Raw genomic sequence first — 16,055 nt, 5'->3', positions numbered from 1 at the left:
CCCATTGTGCAAATGGCCATGGGGCACTCAAGGGTGTGAGCTCGGTAGCGGGTCATCTCTGGATGTTGGCGTATCTCTGGCATCGATCACACTTTTTGACATATTCAATTGAATCATGATGCATTGTTGGCCAGTAATACCCTTGGCGGAGTAGCTTGTGGGATAAAGATCTGGCACCCAAATGGCTTCCGCAAGCTCCCTCGTGTACTTCCCATAAAGCGTAGTCAGCTTCTGAGGGCCGGAGACACCTTAAGAGGGGCAAGGAGTATGATCTTTTGTACAATTTGCCCTCATAAAGGATGTATCGGGAGGCTTGATTTCAGAGCTTCCGGGCCTCTTTCGTGTCCTGGGGGAGAACTCCATCTCTAAGATAGGTTATCAGTGGGTCGACCCAGCTGGGCTCGTGGTCGATCCCCATTACGGGCCGCGGTTCTTCTGTACTCGGATGTTTTAGAACTTCAAAGAGGACGCCTTTGGGCAATTCGGCCGGAGCCGATGTCGTCAGCTTGGAGAGAAGATCGGCTCTGGTATTCTCCAACCTTGGAATTTGTCTGATGTCGAAACTGCTAAAGGCGGAGGTAAGCTCCTTCACTTTCTCAAGGTACCTGGCCATACTGTCTTCCCGCACTTCATAACTCCCACTGACTTGTCCCACCACAAGTTGGAAATCGCTGTGCACCCAGAGTTGACCTATTCCCAGCTCTTTGGCGATCCTTAATCCTGCAATTAGAGCCTCATATTCCGCTCCATTGTTTGTTGTGGGGAACTCAAAACGCAGAGCGTACTCCGCGACGACTCCCCCCGGGCTGACCAAGATCAGGCCTGCACCCGCACCTGCCATGCTGGAAGATCCATCCACAAAGAGGGTCCAAAAGCAATCGGAGGGACTGGCTTCTTCGTCGGGGGAGTTTGATTGAGACTTCAGGCTGTCAACTCCACTTTGCTCAGGTTCGGCCTCCTCTGGGATGGTGCACTCTACAATGAAATCTGCCAATATTTGGGCCTTTATTGCCGGTCTAGGTCTGTAGTTGATATCGAATTCCGTGAGCTCGATCGCCCATTTTGCCAACCTTCTGGAGGTATCAACTCGGTGCAAGACCACCTTGATCGGTTGATCGGTGAGTAGCGTCACCGTGTGCCCTTGAAAGTAAGGTCGGAGTCTCCGAGCTGCAATCAACAAGGCGTAGGTCAGTTTTTCTAATTTAGTATACTTGGTCTCGGCGTCCCTCAGCGCGCGGCTAATGTAGTAGACCGGTCGCTGGACTTTCATTTCTTCTTTAACAAGGACAGCTGCGAGGGCCGTGGGAGAGACTGCCAGGTACAAAAATAGTTCCTCCCCAGGTTCGGGCTTCACCAGCAGCGGGGGTGAGCTAAGGTAGCCTTTTAATTCTTCGAATGCCTGTTGGCATTCAGAGGTCCAACAGAAGTTCTTCGGCTGCTTGAGGGTTTGAAAGAAGGGCAAACATCATTCGGCCGACCTCGCGACAAAGTGATTAAGAGCCGCTATCCTTCCCGTGAGGCACTGAACCTCCTTGATCGATCTTGGGGCGGTCATCTCTTGGATGGCGCGAATTTTCTCTGGATTGGCCTCAATCCCGCGCCCCGACACCATGAAGCCCAGGAACTTTCCTGAGGTTACCCCAAAAGCACATTTGGTCGGGTTCAGCTTCATTCTATACCTTCGAAGAGCGCCAAAGGTTTCCTCGAGGTCAGCGACATGATTTCTGGAAGACCTGCTTTTTACAAGCATATCGTCCACGTAAACCTCCATGTTTCGGTCGATCTGCTCTTTGAAGATTTTGTTTACCAGTCTTTGATAGGTTGCGCCCGCGTTCTTGAGGCCGAACGGCATGACCCTGTAGCAGTAAAGGCCGCAATTAGTGATGAAAGCCGTCTTTTCTTCATCTTCCGATGCCATTCTAATCTGGTTATAGTCGGAGAATGCATCCATAAAAGTGAGGAGCTCATTGCCTGAGGTAGCGTCCACCAGTTGGTCGATTCTGGGAAGGGGGTAGCTATCCTTTGGACAAGCCTTATTTAGCTTTTTGAAGTCGATACACATCCTCCACTTGCTGTTTGCTTTCTTGACCAAAACAACATTGGAGATCCACTCAGGATAATTGACTTCCTTAATAAATCCGGCCTTGAGAAGCTTATCCACTTCCTCGGCTATCGCCTTCTGCCTCTCCGGGGCATGACTCCAAATTTTTTCTTTCGTCGGCCGATGTTTAGGGTCGACTACCAGATGATGTTCCATGACTTCTGCGTCGATCCCTGGCATATCCGTCGGGACCCATACGAAAACGTCTGCATTCCTTCGGAGGAAATCCACAAGACGCATCCGCACCTCCTCCCCCAGGTTGGAGCCAATTAACACCACATGCTCCGTATTCCCATCATTCAAAAGGATTGATATTAGGTCTTCGATTGGACCGCCCCTCTCCTCAGTGAGGTCATCGCGAGCATCCAATCCATCGACCGGACAGAGGTTCGCTTGATCGCTTCTTTGCAGGGCGATGTTGTAGCAATGTCTGGCCAGGGCTTGGTCTCCCCGAACCTCTCCGATCCCCTGGCCGGTGGGGAACTTCAATTTCAAATGGTAGGTTGAAACAACAGCTCTGAGGGCATTGAGGCCGGGTCGGCCAAGAATTGCATTGTAGGCAGATGGCGCCTTTACCACCAGAAAATTTACCAGAGCTCTGGATTGCTTTGGATACTGACCCGCGATCACAGTCAGAGCTATCATTCCTTCCGTCGGAACGGCATCACCGGTAAACCCTATCAAGGGGGAGCAAATCGATCTCAGATGACCGCCAAGAATGGTCATTCTTGAAAAGACATTGTAGAACAAGATGTCGGCCGAACTCCCATTGTCGACGAGAATGCGACGGACGTCGTAATTTTCTATGTTCAAGGAAACTACGACCGCATCGTTATGAGGGAATTGGACTCCCTGGGTGTCCACTTCAGTGAAGGTTATGGGTTCTTCAACTTTTTGTCGCTTGGGGGATGCAGCTGGTATGCTGATTGCCTCCCATCGGGATTCCCCCGAGATGACGTTGACGGAATCTGGCAGAGACCGATCATCCGGCCACCCTTTATCGGTGACCATAGCCGGAGGTAGTTGTGCAGAGACCTCGTGAGAGGGCATCAGATGGGGGAAGGAGGATTGGGCACCGAAAAAGATGGCCGGAAGCGGATCCGTTGAGCGCTCCTTTAAGAACAAGGGTACTGCGAAGGTTTAGCCCTTCCTCTAGCGCCAATCCTGTTGGTGCAAAAATCTGCTTGCACCGGAGAAGCTGGAGTCGGGGAAGCCGCGGTCGCCGTCGGGACCTGCAAAGGAAGTCTAAACCGGAGGTGGGGTTGCTCCGGCAAGACCCTCCGACGCTCAAGTCAGTTCTCTGCCCCAACAAGAATGGAGTGCTCGAACGAAGAATTTAGCAGAGTTTTGAGATAAGAAATTGAGCTTATAGAATAACGTATCTGGGTGCCCCCTTTTTATAGGCGGAGGAGGTAATAGATCGATGGCGACGTTTGTAACCGCCAGGTAGTGGGCTGCCCACAGTCAGGAGGAATTTACTGCGAAGAGTAGTGGAGCGGAGTCGTGGCTATCACCGTAGCTCGCCACGTGGAATCTGTTACAGGCAGTGGAGTCACGCGGCGCCCGCCGCAAGGAGTGGAGCAGAATCATGGCCGTTGATACAGCCTGTCAGAGAATAATGGAGTCGCGTAGGGTCTACCACAATGAGTGGAGCAGAATCATGGCCGTTGATACAGCCTATCAGAGAATAATGGAGCTGCGCGGAGTCCGCCGCAGGAAGTGGAGCAGGATCGTGGCTATGATTGTGGCCTGGGAGTGCAGATCTGCTGGCTGAAGCTCGGCAGCAATTGGAGTTCGACCCTCGTAGGGATCCGGACAGAGTCCTCCTTGCGATCGGGGTCGTGGGTGGAGCCCGGCTCCCGTGGGGGTCTGGACGGAGTCCGGACATAGTCTGTCTGTGGCCGTCGAAGTTGAAGACGGAGTCCGGCTCTCGTAGGAGCCCGGACGAAGTCCCCCTGTGATTAGAGTCGAAGGAGAGGTCCGGCTCCCGTAGGAATCCGCTTGCAGTTGACGTTGTTGGCAGAGTCCGACTCCTGTAGGAGTCCGGACGGAGGCTACTGGCAGCTGTTGGAGCTGAGGACGAAGCTCGACTCCCGTAGGAGTCCGGGCGGAGTCTTCCTGCAATTGAAGCCAAAGGTGAAGTCCATCTCCCGTAGGAGTCCGGACGAGACTTACCAGCGGTCGATGCTGAGGACGGAGCCCGACTCCCGTAGGAGTCCGAGAGGAGCTGTCCTGTAGTCGATGTCGGTGGCGGAGCTCGACTCTCGTAGGAGTCCGGGCGGAGCTGTCCTGCAGTCGATGTCGGCGGCGGAGCCCGGCTCCCATAGGAGTCCGGGCGGAGCTGTCCTGTAGTTGATGTCAGTGGCGGAGCCCGGCTCCCGTAGGAGTCCGGGTGGAGCTGTCCTGCAGTCGATGTCGGCGACGGAGCCCGGCTCCCGTAGGAGTCCGGGCGGAGCTGTCCTGTAGTCGATGTCGGTGGCGGAGCCCGGCTCCCGTAGGAGTCCGGGCGGAGCTGTCCTGTAGTTGATGTCGGCGGCGGAGCCCGGCTCCCGTAGGAGTCTGGGCGGAGCTGTCCTGTAGTCGATGTCGGCGATGGAGCCCGGCTCCCGTAGGAGTCCGGGCGGAGTCTACCTGCTGTTGAAGTCGTTGGCGGAGTCCGGCTCCCGTAGGAGTCCGGGCGGAGTCCTCTGCAATCAAAGTTAAAGGTGAAGTCCGGCTCCCGTAGGAGTCCGGACGGAGCTTACCAGCAGTTGATACCGAGAGCGGAGCCCGACTCCCGTAGGAGTCCAGGCGGAGCTGTGCTGTAGTTGATTCCGCTGAGGGCTTTGGCTGTGGGTATTTTTATACCCAACACATATAATTTTATCATTAAGTTCTTTCAATTCAGACTCTTGGGTATTGGATATCGCCTGTGGTTCTCATATCTGTAAATCGTTGCAGAGGCTACAGAACATTAGAGTGCTAAAGAAGGGTGATTTTGAGCTCTACGACACTGGAGGAGAGTCCATCTAAGCAGAGGCTGTGGGGACATATATGTTAAAGTTACCTTCTGAAAAGATCTTAGACCTAGAAAACTATTATTATATGCCTAAGATCATTAAAAATATTATTTCTATACCATTGCTTTTGCAATGAGGTTATGAAAAAAATGGAAAGAGCAATAGTTGCTCAATTTTTGTTCTAATAAAATTTTTTTATCATGGTATTATTAATAATGGTCTTCTGATTCTATCTAATGATAATATTTTTCATATTGATGAAAGTAAAAAGCGAAAGAGATAAGAGTTGAATAATACTTTACTTTGGCATTGTCAACTTGGTCATATAAGTGAGACAAGGATTAACAAGTTATATAAAGAAGAGTTCTTTGATTCTTATGATTATGAATCATTAGGTACTTGTGAATCTTGTCTTATGGGAAAAATGGCTAAGACTCCATTTAGTGGACATGGAGAAAGGATAAGTGAGTTATTAGGACTTGTACATACTGATGTATGTGGTCTTATGACAATAGAAGTCAGAGGAGGATACTCTTATTTTATAACATTCATTGATGATTTATCTCGGTTTGGATATGTGTATCTTATGAAACACAAATTCGAAGCCTTTGATAAATTTAAAGAGTATCAAAGTATGGTCGAGAAACAAACTAAAAAAAATATTAAAATTTTTTGATATGATCAAAGAGGAGAATACTTATCAAATGAGTTTTTTGATTATCTTAAAGAAAATAAAATTCTCTCAGAATGGACCCCTCCCTATACACCACAGCTAAATGGTGTAGCAAAAAGAAAGAATCGCACTTTATTAGATATGGTGTGGTCCATGATGTGCCTTACAGATTTGCCTATTTTCTTCTGGAGACATTCCTTAAAAACTGCTATCTATATTCTGAATAGAGTAGCTTCAAAATTTATGCCAAGCACTCCATATGAGATGTGGAGAGGAAAGAAGCCTAATCTTAAGTATCTTAAGATATGGGCTATCCAGCTTATGTTAAAAAAAATTTTGGACATAAACTGAGTGCTAGGGCAGATAAATGTTTATCTGTAGGCTATCCTAAAAAGAGTATAGGATACCTCTTTTAGCATCCTACTGAACATAAGGTGTTTGTTAGTAAATATGTCACTCTTATGAAAAAATTGTTTATCCTAGAAAGAGGCAATGGAAAGAAAATTGAATTTGGAGAAGTTCAAGACCTATAAATGCAAGCACAAGATGATCTTCAACCAAAACTATCCATTAATAAAGTACAACCATAAAATACACCTCCTTTCTGAAGGTCGGATAGAGTACGAAATGTACCAATAAGGTATGAATTCATTATTGAGAATAATGAAGCCCACATCATTGAGAATGATGAATTTTTGACCTATACAGAAGCCATCATGAGTAGTGATGCATAGTCGTTGATAGTACCAAAAATAACTCTACTCACTACGTAGGTAGGATGAGTCGAGATCATATCTTCAGGGATCTTGGGCTAAGATGAGATTGCAAAATAAAAGAAAGAAGCATTGTTTTGATTTAGAAAATAAATTATCTTAAAATTGATGTAATTAAAAAATAAAGAGCTCGGGAGTTTTGAATTAATTTTGCACTAGTAGAGTTGTATCTCTTTTTTTTTTAATTAAATAGATATGATTAATCTTAAAAAAAATACCTATCTTTTCTCGACACACTCCGTACCCGTAGATCACGGTGCGTCTCCAAAAAGTACTAGGTAAACAACTCTTCTTTCCTCAGCACGTCCCGTACCCGTAGATCACGGTGCATCTCTGAAAAATAAAAGTTGTTCCTAATATTAATCTAACAGAAAAGCATAAATAAAAGCATATAAAAGAGAGCAAATAAAAAACTCATGATGATTTAAATAAAAAGTATAATCTTTATTGCATATAAAGAAATATAAGAAAGTTTAGAACAATAAATCCACACTGTGTCATTATAAAATTTCTTCTCCACTCCCGAGACTGCTAGCCTAGCTGCTCATGGAGTAGTCCCTTTCTCTTCCTCTATGCAAGGCTTTAGAAGAATTTCTGGGATGATCCTCAAATAGGAGTATAAGAGCCTTTTTATAGGTACTAGGAGGGATGAGTTTTACATGATTTTTAGATGTGGGACTAAAGAAAATACTAAGGACTAAAAGATGGATGGATGAGATGGAAAGATCACAAGCAGATAAAGAAAATACAAATTCTTCCTCTTGAAGTATTTTTAAATATTATATTTTTTCCTTTAATTTTTAGATCCATTTGCTATCATGAGCGTCTGCTCGCCACTATGTCCGCAAGCACAACTCTCCGCGAACCCACCATGCCGCGTGCCCGCAATGCCGCGCGCCCGCAATCTTCTTTCACGGACCCGTTAGCTGTTAGAAAACCACTTATGCTCCTTTTTGATTACAAAAAGAAACTTTTGTTTCTTTAAAATGACGCCTATATCCTTTTTGGGTTCTTTGCATAGTATCTTCATTTTTTATAATACCGTATGCATCATTCTTTTATTTTAATTTTATTTTAAGTTCAATTTTCTTCAAACTTGAGTCTTTTTTATCTGCGAATCGGACTCTTTGTATCGATGATCACCTTTCCTGTAAAACATAAAAAGAAGCATCAAATTCTTAATAAATAAAATAAATTAAATATAATTTTTTACTTTAAATGACTTAAATTAAGTGTTTATCACACCCTCCAACTTGAATTTTGCTCATCCTCGAGTAAAATAGATATATCAGCATTGTGTATCGATTCAGTCTTGAATAAAAAGTTAGGCATCTCGAAAGATAGATGATACCTGGTCAGACCATTAAAGAGATACTTCATTAGATTATCAATTTGACCCAATTAGTGGCTAAGTATTAACTAAAAAAATTTCAAGAGCTTTTCTTTCACCAACTCTCCACTTTACTCTTTAAATCCTCTAACTTAATGTGAGAGAGATTTATTATCTTCTTGCAATTTAGTCCCCTTATTATCCATTTTTTTTTTTAAATATTGTCCACCTTTTTATGTGAACCACAACGCTTACTTAGGCGAAGGGGCCCGATTACTCAGTAGGAAACCAATATATATTTTTTTTTAGAATAAATTTTAAGAAGAATTTTTGCATACCTCGACCTTTCCACCCAACCTCTCATGAAGCAGATTCTTTATTGAGATCAGTAAGAAGAGGGTTGTAGAATCACTCCTAAAATTTGGTCTATTCTAAACCCTACCATTCATTGAGTTTTCTTAATAATTTATTCTTCAGTATCTCTAAAATTATCTTGACCGTTAATCATTCATTGATTAGGATGCCTAATTGACTCTTAATCAAAATAAAATTCGGATACATAAAACTAATTATTTCTGATCATACTCGAGGATTTGATTAATTTTCTTTCCCCCCCAACTTAATCTACATTGTCCTTAATGGAGTAGGAAAGCAAAGAAAATAAAAGGAGAGAGTGTACCTGGGATAATTTTGCTTCAAAAGTTGAAGATAGCTTCATTGATTAATAGGCTCTTGTTCTAAATTCTTGCAGCTGCAGTAAAGTAAAAAAAAATATGAAATCATTGGGTTGCCTCCCAACAAGCGCTAAGTTTTACGTCTTCAGCCAGACGTCAAGTTTATTATTCATTATAAAGTGGATCACACAAGTAGATGGTGTCGATTCATTCTTTATGCGCAATTTCATCTACATATGGCTTCAGACGTTGGCCGTTTACCTTAAATGTATTGCCATTCTGGGGGTCATGAATTTCAATTGCTCCATGTGGGAATATTTGTGTGACAATGAAAGGTCCATCCCATCGGGATCAAAGTTTACCGGGAAAAAGGCGTAACATGGAATTGAAAAGCCATACCTTTTGATTTAGCTCAAACAATTTTCTAAAGATATATTTGTCATGAAATACTTTGGTTCGAGCCTTGTAAATTTGTGAACTCTTGTATGCATCATTGCGAAGTTCTTCCAGTTCATTGATTTGCAACCTTCGATTAGAACCTGCATTCTTCATGTTAAAATTAAACATTCGTATGGCCCAGAGTGCACGATGTTCTAATTCAACCGGCAGATGGCAAGCTTTGCCATAAACTAATCGGTAGGGTGACATATCGATAGGGGTTTTAAAAGCTATACAGTAAGCCCATAGTGCATCATCTAAGCGAAGAGACCAATTCTTTCTATCGGGCCTAACTGTCTTTTCTAAGATATGTTTAATCTCCCTATTTGACACCTCTACCTGACCATTAGTTTGGGGGTGATATGGTGTGGCCACTTTGTATGTAATATTATATTTTTTCATAAGTGCTTCAAAATGTTTATTCGTAAAATGAGTCCCCCCATCACTAATGATCACCCTTGGGAAGCCAAATCGACTAATGATATTTTGTTGGATAAAACTAGTTACAACTTTATTATCATTAGTCCATGTAGCTATTGCCTCCATCCATTTTGACACGTAATCAACTGCCACCAGAATATATTCGAATCCAAATGAGGCTGGAAAAGGTCCCATGAAATCAATCCCTCAAACATCGAAGATTTCTACTACTAAAATGGGAGTCAGTGGTGTCATATCCTTCTTGGATAAATTTTCTGTTTGCTGACATTGCAGACAACTTCAGCCAAATTCATGTGCATCCTTGAAAAGCGTTGGCCAATAAAACCCACTCTGCAGTACTTTTGCTGTAGTTTTTCTTCCACTAAAATATCCCCCACATGTCAAAGAATGGCAAAAAGTAAGAATGCTTTGGAATTCACTCTCGGGGACACAACGACGAATAACTTGGTCAGGACAGTAATTGAATAGTTCAGGTTCCTCCCAGAAATAATGTTTAATTTGTGAGAAAAATCGATCCTTTTCTTATTTTGTCCAGTGAGAAGGTACTTGTCCTGTTGACAAGTAATTGACAATATGGGCAAACCATGGAGGATGGCTAGAGGAGATTGCGAAAAATTATTCGTCAGGAAATTTCTCTTTGACCTCATCTATGCCTATCGTGTGTTCAACTAAGATCCTGGAGATGTGATCAGCTACCACATTCTCGAAACCCTTCTTATCTCGAATTTCCAGATCAAATTCTTGTAAAAGAAGGATCCATCTGATTAAACACGGTTTAGTATCTTTCTTTGAGAGGAGATATTTCAGAGCCACATGATCAGAGTAAACTAGAACCTTAGACCCTAACAGATATGAGCAAAATTTTTCAAGGGCGAACACTACTGCTAGTAGCTCTTTTTCTGTTGTGGTGTAGTTTAATTGGGCATCGAAAAGAGTCTTGCTAGCATAATAGATCACATGTGGCTCTTTATTGATTTTTTGGCCTAAGACGGCATCTATTGCAAAGTTAGAGGCATCACACATAATCTCAAATGGAATGGACCAGTCAGGGGGTTTTATTATGGGTGCTGTTGTCAGGACTGTTCGTAATGTGTTGAATGCTTTCAAACAGTCTTCGTCAAAGACAAATGGTGTGTCCTTGGCCAACAGATTGCACAGGGGTCTTGAAATCTTGCTAAAGTCTTTGATGAAGCATCTATAAAATCCGGCATGACCTAGGAAGGATCATATTTGTCAGACCGAAGTAGGGGGTGGTAGTTTTGAAATGACCTCAACTTTGGCTTTATCTACCTCGATCCCTCTTTCAGAAATAATATGTCCTAATACAATTCCTTTCCGCACCATGAAATGGCTCTTTTCCCAACTTAGGATGAGATTTGTCTCCATACACCATTTAAGAACTTTGGAAAGATTATGGAGATAATTCTCAAAGGTGGTTCCAAACACAGAAAAATCATCCATAAAAACTTCAAGATATTTGTCCACCATATCCAAAAAAATGGTCAGTATGCACCGTTGAAATGTAGCGGATGCATTGCAGTGCCTGAATGGCATACGTCGAAAAGCGAAGATGCCATAGGGGCAGGTGAAGGTAGTCTTTTCTTGGTCATCCGAAAATACAGGTACTTGATTGTTCCCTGAATAACCATCAAGAAAATAGAAAAAACTTTGTCCTGCTAACTGTTCTAAGATTTGATCGATGAAGGGCAATGAAAAATGGTCCTTCCTAGTAACGGCATTTAGTTTTCTATAATCTATGCATACTCGCCATCCAGATGATATGCGAGTGGGAAGCAGTTCACCTTCTTCGTTCTCAACCACAGTAATACCTAATTTCTTAGGTACTACTTGAGTGGGACTGACCCATTTACTATCGGATATGGGGTAGATGATTCCAGCATCTAACCACTTTACCACCTCTTTCTTTACTACTTCATGCATGTTTGGGTTCAATCTCCTCTGCATATCTCGATGGGGTTTGGCATTTGCCTCAAAATGAATATGGTGCATGCAAATGGAGGGGTCAATTCTTTTTAAATTGATAATGGACCAACTGATAGCCTCTTTGTGTTCCTTCAGAATACCAACCAATTATGCTTCCTGATTAGGGGTCAAGTCTGATGCAATGATTGTCGGGAGGGTGTCATTGGGTCCTAGAAATACATACTTGAGCGTAGCAGGAAGGGGTTTTAATTCTAACGTAGGTGGTGATTTTAAAGATGGGACTATTGGTGTAGTGGCTAATGTGGGCAATGGCTCATACTTGATTGTCCATGGAGGAGTGGTTTTATCATGTGGTGTATCCAACAAGGTGTTAACTTCTTTCATATATCCCTCAAAGTCATACACTCCAAAGTGAGCAAAGCAAATATCTAAGGGGTCTGGTGCTAGAATTGTGGGTGTTGCATCTTCTATAATGTCTTCTAGTGTATCTACTTCGAAGCAACTATCCATTGATGGTCCTTGAGAAGCACCAAACACATTCAGTCTCAGTTTCTTATTCCCAAATGATATGTCCATGACTCTTGTCCTACAATTAATGCATGCATTTGCCGTAGCTAGGAAGGGTCGTCCTAAGATAATGGGAATTTGTCTTGGGTTGCCACTTAGTTCCATGTCGAGAACCAGAAAATCAACTGGAAAGTAAAACTCATCTACCTTGACCAAGACATCCTCAAGCATTCCACATGGTTCCTTAATTGATCTGTCGGCTAATTGCAATGTGATTGATGTGGGTTTCAATTTTTCGAATCCAAAAAGTTCATACACCAAACTAGGTAAAAGATTCACACTTGCCCTAAGTCCAGAAGAGCTTTTTCAATGTGATAATCTCCTATAACACAGAAAATGATGGGGACTCCTGGGTCCTTAAGCTTTGGAGGAGTGGCATGTTGGAAAACAGAACTAGCCTGTTCAGTGAGGCATACTTTCTTTGAAATTTGTGATCTAGATTTGCATTTTTGGGTGCACAAATCTTTCAAAAATTTGGCATAAGCAGGGACCTGTTTGATTGCGTCTAGAAAGGAAAGATTAATTTGGACTTGCTTAAATAATTCCAACATCTCGTCGAGTCTTCCTCCCTTCTTATCCGCAGGAATAGGGACTTTCAGGGCATCCGAAAATGGAGCTTTAGTCAAGTAAGATGATTTTGGTGCAGTTGGTTCATTCTTTATTTTAAGGTCCTCTTTGTTCTTGGATGATTTGGCTTCGATTAGAGATTTAGGGTCGATCTCATTGGTTTTACTAGTGTGTTCAATGACCTTTCCACTTCTCAGAGTCATGATTGATTTGGTGTGTTCAGAAAAAGCTTCTGGGGTATTAAAGTTCTCAATCACAAATTGCCCTCTTGGGTTGCTCTCAGATTGGCTAAGTAATTTTTCTCCTTCCCTCCCACTGAATGCAGTCACTAGTTGACCTATTTGGGTCTCTAGCTTAGCAATGGATTGTGTGTGGGAGTTAAGGGTCTAAGTGTTGACTTCTAATCGTTCTAGTACTTTCAGAACTTTTTCCTCAAAAGCTGAGCTGTGACCAGTAGTAGACGATTGAGGAGCATTTTGAAATTGATGGTATGGTCCATGCCTATATGTTGGGTCCTGATATTGAGGTCGAGGTGCGGCAGGGCCAACCACTGGTTGTGGTCTCTAGAAAAAATTTAGATGGTTTCTCCAGCCGGGGTTATAAGTGTTCGAATATCGATCATTTCCTAATCTGCGAGCTTGTTGGACTTGAGCTTGCTGAACTTGCTCGTGCACTGTTGGGAAATGTGTCCCAAAAAGCCAATCGTCAAGCTGTTGACGGTTGAGCAACCAAGTATTATAATTGATTTGTTAATAAATAAAATATATTTGGCATCTTCATCATAAGCTTTCATCTTCTAATGAACTCCGTTGTTATGATGAAGTCCTTAGGACTATTTAAGTTCGATAAAGAGATGAATTATCGATTAGTCCTTAAAACTGTTCACCACCAAATGATAGGCTGTTAATAAGGATGACAGCTTCTATCGAGCATAGTGTTGCTCCTAGATTGATTTTGATGATTACAAAGCAGATTGAAGGGATACAAATAATTTTAAAACGAAAAAGTCCTTATGCTCTTCAAGGGCAAAATTGTAATTTTGCTAAAATCCTGATTTGATAGTATCATTTGGTAGAACAAAAGATTTGTGATCCAATGGTGAAAATTTTATTGATTTTGGACTTGTATTTTGAAAGTTATGCATGTTTGAAAATCATGAGTCAACCCGTGAGTCAACTCATGGCACAATGAGCTGATTGGCACACCCTGTGAGTCGACCCTCATGAGTCGACCCCCAGGCATGAGTCGACCCCATGAGTCGACCCCTGCAGTTTTAGGCTAAAAGTTGCAGAAACTCATTTTCTGGCTGTTGCAACAGAAGTCGACTCATGAGTCGACTCCTGATGCATGAGTCGACTCATGAGTCGACCCCTGCGACGGAAAATGTCAGCAACGGCTATTTTTTTGCCCATTTTAATTACCATTTATGCTTCCTAAAATTGCTCTAACGGCTCTTTATCTACCTAAATTATTTTCTCTTGCTTCTAATGCTACAAAATGCTTAAAATGGTGAAAAAAATTGCAGATTAAATAGCGGATCAAACGTGAAATCAAAAATGAGAAGAACAAAAGAGAGGATCCGAAATCTTCACGAAAAAGTCTGAGATTAACGAAAAATCCAAAAAGAAAAAGAGAGAGGATCCACAATATACCAGAGAGATTGTGAAAGAGAAAAGCAAGAGCTTTCAAGGAGAGAATCCTTCACGCCTATTATTTCAACCTTGATCTAGAGATCGTTCAAAGCTTTCAAGAGATCTTCAATCAACAATCAACCTCTTCTCAAGCATTCAAGCGTTCATCCACTTTGAGAAAATCTGAAAAAGGGGTTCATCATTTGAGTAAAGTTTTTATTGTTATATTTGCTCATTTAAGGAGCTGTTATTGTATTAATCCGTGCTCTAAATATTCTTACTCTTTGTAAGTTTTTGTTCTTGTTCTTGGAGGATTTTCAAAACAAGGAAAGGTTGATCCGAACCTAAAATCGGAGTGTTTTGGATTTACTTGTACCCGAGAAATAAGTGATCTAGCTTGGGATAGCTAGTGTCGGAGTTTCCGACGTTTTGTATTCGGGTTGAATACAAAGGATAGTGGATTGAAATTCCCAAGTAGGATCTTGGAGAGTGGATGTAGGTGCAAGGTTAGCACCGAACCACTATAAATTCTTGTGTTTGTGGTGTGCTTTATCGCTTCACTTTATATCTTTATTATATTCTTGCATTCCTGCTTTAGGTAATTAATATTGAATTAAAGTCTTTGTTTTGTTCTTCATAAGTAATCAGTTGGGCTTAAAATTTTTAGAAACCCAATTCACCCCCCCTCTTGGGTTGCATAGCTGGGCAACAAGTGGTATCAGAGCCGATGCTCTAGCCCTTCTTTGATCTAATAATCAAAGAGCCAAAGATCTATGGCAACCCATGTTGGTACTTCTCTAGCCGAGGGGCAATCAACAAACCGACCTCCACTTTTCAATGGGTCTAATTACACCTATTGGAAAGCTCGGATGAAGATATTCATACAAGCACTCGACTATGATATGTGGAGTATCATAGTGAACGGTCCTCACACACCCACCAAGATTATAGATGGTGAGGAGTCAACCAAACCCGAAAAAGAATGGGATGAGGTTGACAAGAAATTGGCACAATTAAATGCCAAAGCCATGAATGTCCTTTATTGTGCACTTGATGCAAGTGAATTTAATCGCATTTCTACTTGTGCATCTGCTAAAGAAATATGGGATAGGTTAGAAGTAACCCATGAGGGAACAAATCAAGTAAAAGAGTCTAAAATAAACATGCTTGTACATAAATATGAATTGTTCAAAATAGAGCATGATGAGTCCATAACTGCTATGTTTACTCGTTTTACTGATATAATCAATGGTTTAAAGAGTCTTGGCAAATCTTATAGTAACAGTGAACTTGTAAGGAAGATTCTCAGGTCACTGCCAAGAACTTGGGAAGCCAAGGTGACTGCCATCCAAGAAGCAAAGGACTTGAACACTCTACCTCTAGAAGAGCTTCTTGGATCCTTGATGACTCATGAACTTAGCATGAAGCAACATCAAGAGGATGAAGTCAAAAAGAAAAGAACCATTGCCCTCAAATCCACAACTTTACCTGATTATGAAACGGATGACTCTGAAGATGAAGAACAGGATGAAGAGATGGCACTCATCACCCGGAAATTTAAGAAGTTTCTAAGAAAAAGGAAACAAGGGATGAGAAAGAAATTCACAAAAGGAGATCAAAGCAAAGAAAAGGAGAAAGATCAACCCTTTATATGCTACGAGTGCAAGAAGCCAGGACATTTCAGATCCGAATGTCCACAATTGAAGAAAGGTCCAAAGAAGTTCAAAAAGAAGGCAATGATGGCAACTTGGAGTGCGAGTGATGATTCAAGCTCCGACGAGGAAACCTCAACAGAACAAGCCAACCTGTGCCTGATGGCACACAAAAATGAGGTAACTTCTGAATCCACTAGTGAATTTACTTTTGAAGAATTGCATGAAGCTCTCTATGATTCAATTGAGGAATTAAAGAAACTAG

The sequence above is a fragment of the Elaeis guineensis genome, chromosome 2 (genome assembly GCF_000442705.2).
Source record: "Elaeis guineensis isolate ETL-2024a chromosome 2, EG11, whole genome shotgun sequence".
In the NCBI taxonomy this organism is placed as follows: Eukaryota; Viridiplantae; Streptophyta; class Magnoliopsida; order Arecales; family Arecaceae; genus Elaeis; species Elaeis guineensis.
This window is presented reverse-complemented; position numbering follows the sequence as displayed.